Below are 6,806 nucleotides of genomic sequence, written 5' to 3'. Positions count from 1 at the left end.
TCAGAATATAAACCCACACAAGGAAAGGAATTTTCCTTGAACTATCTACAGTTTGTGGGTTTGTTTTAAGCGGGGTGGAATGGGGGGGATGAAAAGCAAAAAGAAAAGTAGCACATGAGTAAACTCATGCATTGGAATTTGAGGCAATCATACGTGTGCATAATACATGGGAAACATTGCTAAGAACTGCAGTCTTTATGAAAGATTGCCCCAGGATTCTGCCAAGGTCACTGGAATGTTCAGCAGTTACGCTTCTGAAGTTCATATGCCCACACCTTGAATACTGTGTATGGATGTGGTCTCCTCATCTCAAGAAAGATACACTGGCATTAGAGAAGGTTCAGAGAAGGCAACTAAAATGATTAGGGGATTGGAATGGGTCCCATACAAAGAGAGATTAAAGAGGCTAGGACTTTTCAGCTTGGAAAAGAGGAGACGAAGAGGGGATATGATAGAGGTATATAAAATCATGATTGGTGTGGAGAATGCGAATAAGGAAAAGTTATTTACTTGTTCCCATAATATAAGAACTAAGGGTCACCAAATGAAATTAATGGGCAGCAGGTTTAAAACAAATAAAAGGAAGTTCTTCTTCACACAGCACACAGTCAACCTGTGGAACTCCTTGCCTGAGGAAGTTGTGAAGGCTAGGACTATAAGAGGGTTTAAAAGAGAACTAGATAAAGTCATGGCGGTTAAGTCCATTAATGGCTATTAGCCAGGATGGGTAAGGAATGGTGTCCCTAGCCTCTGTTTGTCAGAGGGTGGAGATGGATGGCAGGAGAGAAATCACTTGATCATTACCTGTTAGGTTCACTCCCTCTGGGGCACCTGGCATTGGCCACTGTCAGTAGACAGGATACTGGGCTAGATGGTCTGACCCAGTATGGCCATTCTTATGTTCTTATGTTCTTATACATCACGTTTTCAAAATGAGTGTGACTGTCAGTCTTTGAAATTTTGCTCTTCTCGTGTTCTTCTCATTCCAGAGTGTGTTGTCTCCCTTCTGGGCTTTGCATATATACAACACATGCCACATTTGGGCATGGGTGCTTGCCCAACATAGTTAGCAAGCACAATATGGATTTCAGACATATAGTAAAGTAAGTGGGAGAACCAGTTTCAGCTTCTTTTAGTTTCCAATCCCCTGGAAAAATTAAGCCATTTCATCTGACCATTTTACTGATATTATTTATTACATTGAGACTGTGATACAGACAACAAAGTCCTGAGTGCACTTCTAAATGCTAGCCATCATTTGCCAGGGCATTATGATGACAGATATACACAAATTTAGAAGTCGACTCATCATTAGTTAAAGCTGAGATTCAGCACATGTGAAATGTTATGACTGAAGTCCCTGGGACTATTCTAATACTTATAGTGTGCTGAAGTGCTTTGCTGGATCAGGTCCTAACTGGGGGGAGAATGTGTCCTGTACACTCAACCAAGGCTTTTATAATTCTAAAGAACAAATAGTTAGAATGTTTAATTACTTGCTACTTACCTCAATAACTGTCCACTTACATCCCTCATCAAAAAAATAAATAAATAAAACAATAAGCAAGTGTACTTTGCATAGGTATAAACAGGTTCTCAATTATCTTCCTTTCATGTCTCTTTCTCTTTTGTCATCGAGTAAGCAGATTCATAGGACAGATGCTCAGGTTACTTTTTGCTTTTCTCATCCGTGTTGATATTCTGTGATAATGCCAGTGGATTTTTCTTTATTTATCACAGACTTAAATAGGGAGAACTCAGTGTCTTGACAACAGCATATGGAGAAGCAGTTTTGGAAGCAACTTTTGGTGATTTGTCCCTATGCTTCGCAGAGGTGATGTACTTTAGCCCGGAGTGGGGGAGGTAACTAGGAAAAGGAGAGGATGACAGCTGCACCTGGTGGGCCAGGTTCTGATCTCAGCAACAGCCGTAAATCTGGAGTAGTACTGAAGACAATGAAAATACTCCAGATATATACCAGAGTCTCTGAGATCAGTATTTGACCCTTTATTTGGTGGCCCTTGAAACATCACTAATGTTAGGGCTAGTCAGAAATGGAGAACAAGAGCCATGTACACCACCGAAATAACATTTTTGATTTCAATGTCATAAGCAGAAGCTCACAAATGGCAGAGCTCAGCATTTTCCAAAGTGTATTCTAGTCATGTTTCATATTATTTCTTCTCAGCAATCAAGACAAGCCTAATCAAATTTTTCCTTTTTAAAATAATCATCTTGGCATATTTTGTTAAATAGTTTGCCAGTTTTGGTTTTTTTAAGTCTCGATGCAGCATTTCCTCAGTCATCCCGTCTTTATCCTTCCATACACTAAACTGTGCAATAAGGGGAATGAAACTTCCAAAGCAAATAGAAATAACAGAGGTAACCTGTATGCTGAGGTCACACTGCTCTCACTCCCAGAAGCAGAACCATCTATTACCCCATTCACTGATCAGTGGCAGCTCCAGGCACCAGCACAGCAAGTGCGTTCCTGGGGCGGCAAGCCGCGGGGGCGGCATGTCGGTTGCTGTGAGGGCAGCAGTCAGGCAGCCTTCAGTGGCGTGCCTGCGGGAGGCCCTCCGGTCCCACAATTTCGGCGGCAATTCGGCAGCCAGTACACCGAAACCGCAGGACCGGCAGATCACCTGCAGAAACACCGCCGAATCCGCGGGACCGCGGACCACCCGCAGGCATGCCATTGAAAGCCGCCTGACTGCCATGCTTGGGGTGGCAAAAAACATAGAGCCGCCCCTGCCACTGATCCTTTCACCAGGTTCCTATTCATTTCAAAATTGTCCTCAAGATTTTTGCCACTCTCCATTAACTCCTTGCTCTCCCTCTTCTCCGCCTTCTTACTTTGCTTCCCCAGCCTTAGCCACCTCTTCCTAGACCTTTTCATGTGATCTTGCACCATTGGAAGATCATTCATTCTGCCCTGTCTAACTGGAACACTCCCTCCCTCTCAAGTCACATCTTCTCTTACTATTGCTATTAAATCTTCCTCTTTTATTAGTATAGGCCTGACGAGGCCTCTCATTCTGCAAAATGTTTTGTCATATTGTGTTGTAAAGCAATTCTATAGCATCCGTCATACAAACACAGTTTGTATTTAATTTATTTATTGTTGTCAATTACTAAAGTTAGGCACCCAGATCCACAGTTAGGAAACTAAATAGGAAGCTTGACTTTCAAAGATGCTGAGCACTCACAGCTCCCATTGATTTCACTAGTACTTGAAGGACACTTTGAACGATCCTCAGCTGCGAAGTGCTATCTGAGCCCCCAAGTATTATTATATAGGAAAGACAAAACAAACATCTGCCTGCTGATGCTTGAATCCATTCCTTGTTTTGAAATGAAACAACCTATTCCAGCTTGGAACATAAGACCTTTTCCATAAAGTATGTGCACATTACAGAGCCAGAGAGTCAGGATTCTTAGTAACTAGGCCACAGGGTATCTGTGGCTGCAATCAAGTTGGCAATATTTTGTTTTGGTTTGGTGGTTTTGGAGGGAAGGACGGGGTCCCTGTGACAGTTGAATCAATTACATAGACCCTTAATATACCGTTAACTTCTAATTACAAGCTTACTCTGTTAATACAGAGCCATGCTCTCAGTGGAGTCTTTACTGCCACTATAGCTGGAGTCACTGATTCTCTCTCCCTACCCAGCTATAAGCCCCAGGTGAGACTAGCATTATCATCAGCCTTTTAGAGATAGGGTCGCTCAGGCACAAGTCAATGATTTCCAGGCTGGCCCCCTGAATGCTGGATCTCACTGGACCTCCCCCAACTCAATGCTCCTAAAAGGACTAGTTTGCTTCTCTCCCTGGCACATCTCTTCCAACTACACGACATGCCCTCTATGCACCTGGTCAGTTATCTCTATGCACCTGGTCAGTTATGCCAGGGGGAGTTAGTACCTGTGCAAAATATAAAAATCAATCAACTTATAATTAACTGACTTTGAAGCTACTGTTGCTTCAACTACACTCTCCAACTCTAGGGCTCTGGCTTAATACTTGGGGGTCCTTTTCCCAGTGATACTTGAGAGGCTGTGCTGTAGCAGCACCATTTCTGTCTGACAACAAACAGTGCATCAAATCACACACATTTTGATGCTTCTATTTGTTTAGGCATATGTTAGGCAGTGCCTTCCCCACCTACTTACCCTATTCTGAAACACAATCCCACACATCCTGTTTAGAATCAAAACACCTGTTCCTGGGACTTGACTTTATTAAACAAGTTGATTTTAATGCTCAAAAAATCACCACCTACAAAAGTGCATTCATGCCCAGCATCTACCATGCAGGGCATTGCCATTGACTTTTAAGATTTGCTTTCTGTGGTTAAACTTGAGAATAAAATTTATTCAGAAGTAATACATATCATGACGATCTCACTGACAGTGATGACATTAAGAAGAATGGGTTCAATTAACCCCTTTATAAATACTATATTGAAAACTGTGCCTCCTAAAATAGTGCCTTTCCCTGAAGAGTACCAGAGAAAAGAAAAAAAGAAAAACAAATTCCCTTAGCTGAATATGTTAAAAAATACAGTTCTGTTCATTTACCCATGAGAACACAAATGCTGAGAATTAGAAACACTTACCTCAGTTCTGCTCTCAGCTACATGGATACAATTCCTATTAAGCAGAGAGCAGACTTTTGTCTGTTTTCATTTTAAAGGCTTATACCTGCTTGCCAGATATGTGCTTTCTCTACAGTCCTTATGCTTTTACTTATATAGTCATGATTTCCCATTACATAGCTCTGGTGTTTCTTTGATTAGTGGTATGGGGTTATTTTGCTTTAAATTCTACATTAGCTTTGCAACATCTCACTGCAATTTAGTGAGAAGGAATAAAAGGAGAGAGGAACAGAGATTTTATGGACATTTTCTTTATACTATATCAAATCAACAATTTTCCCAATTGCAGAACAGTAAAGTCAGTGTGTAATCCTGTAAAGTAGAGATGAAAAAAACCCTACAGTGGTAGGTGCTAAAGTCCGTTCTTTTGTCAGGGAAAGAGTATTCCCTATGGTACCTTTCCTAGTGCTTGTGCTTCTTCAGGTTTCTAGCAGTTCCATTGGGACACTATTCCAGACACACACAGGTCTCACATTTCCCAGCACCGTGCACCCAGAAAAGTTGGATTAAATTCAGTGAGGGGAACATCAGTGTTTTCCTGGGCACCTGGCTCCGACCATGGGTTTTCTTGCATGAGGAGTGTGTGCAGATGTCTGATTGTAAGCTCCTGAGGGCAGGGACTGTGTTTCTTTGGTAACTTTTGCAGTACATAGAACACAGTTGAAAAAAATAATGAGACGTTGAAACTAAATGTAAAGCACCCAGAGGCCCCAGCCAAGATCACGGCCCCATTCTGCGCCATACAAAGATAGAGTGAGCCCTGAGAAGCTTACATTCTTAACAGGTGAGACTGACAAAGGGTGGCAAAGAAAGCAGGGGTAGTGAATTTATTTACCAGTGGTCACACAACCTGTCTGCAGCAGAGCCAAGAATAGATTACAGAGCTCCTGACACCCAGTCCCCTATCCACTAGATCACACTGCCATTCTAATTAACTTAGTTAGTGTACCCTATTTCCTCATTGTTCACATTTTTTGGTCTCAGAAGGAAAAATATTCATGAAGTCACAAAGCGCAGGCACATTAAGCAAGTCCCTCTGAGGGGCTGAATGCCTCTTACAAAGACATTGAGGGGAGTTCAGAGCACTTGGGGCCTTGCAATATTTGGCCATAGGAATAAATATGTATATTAGTATCTAAGTGAGGTTTTTACTCACGAAAGCTTATGCCCAAATAAATCTGTTAGTCTTTAAGGTGCCACCAGACTCCTTGTTGTTTTTGTAGATACAGACTAACACGGCTACCCCCTGATACTATCCTAATATTGATATTGAGATATCATTAGTAACCTGGAGGTGTAAATGGCCCACGTTCATTCAGCAAATTCCATTTGCTTCTTCAGTTAAACTAGATAAAATAATATGAGGGCTTTATTTCTACCTGGGCACCAAATACTTGATGTGCCAATTCTAATTGACATCTGTTTTCCCCAATGATACCTTCCAGTGATGATGACCTATATGAGCTCTTGCATCGGTTTCCCTTCTTTGTCCTTGTACACTACTTCGGTTTATTTTGGCCACTTTAAAATAACTACTGCAGTTTATCAATTCTTAATTCCCTTCTTAGGAGTTATTCTCTTCTAAATATAGTCTAGCCATAAAGGTGCCACTCTCAAGAGGAAATATACAAGCATATTAACAGCAGCAGTGCCCTCATCCTTTCACCCAAATTGCATAACAGTTTAGTGTGTGGAAATGGCTGATGATCCAATCACCACAAGAACACATTTCAAATTAGAATTTTAATAGGTAAGCATTAGATACAGGCTTATCATGTCATTATGCAGCTGGAAAAATGGAATATTTTGAAACCTTTGCTTTCCTGTTGCTGTAGCCTTTTGCAATGGGCTCTTTACTATTTAAATGTCTGGTGCTTACTAATTGCATTTGACAGGCAGGACTTTCAATTAGTGTTACCTAGTAGAGTGGCTTTCAATAGAGAGACAGGAATCAGTGCTCTGGGGACAATGTGACAAGTGGGTATGTTACCGATTATGCACTGTGGGTCTACAACCCTTGGGAACTCTACGTGCCATTTACTAGTACATTTTTGGCAGGCTGGTTTCATCTATCTAATCTATTTATGTAATCCACCTACTGTGTGCCCCCATCACACTGTATTTCAATGCCTCATCAGTATTTAAAAAT

The sequence above is a fragment of the Trachemys scripta genome, chromosome 3, assembly GCF_013100865.1.
Source record: "Trachemys scripta elegans isolate TJP31775 chromosome 3, CAS_Tse_1.0, whole genome shotgun sequence".
Lineage (NCBI taxonomy): Eukaryota > Metazoa > Chordata > Testudines > Emydidae > Trachemys > Trachemys scripta.
The sequence above is the reverse complement of the archived record's forward strand: the minus strand, read 5'-3'. Positions refer to the sequence as shown.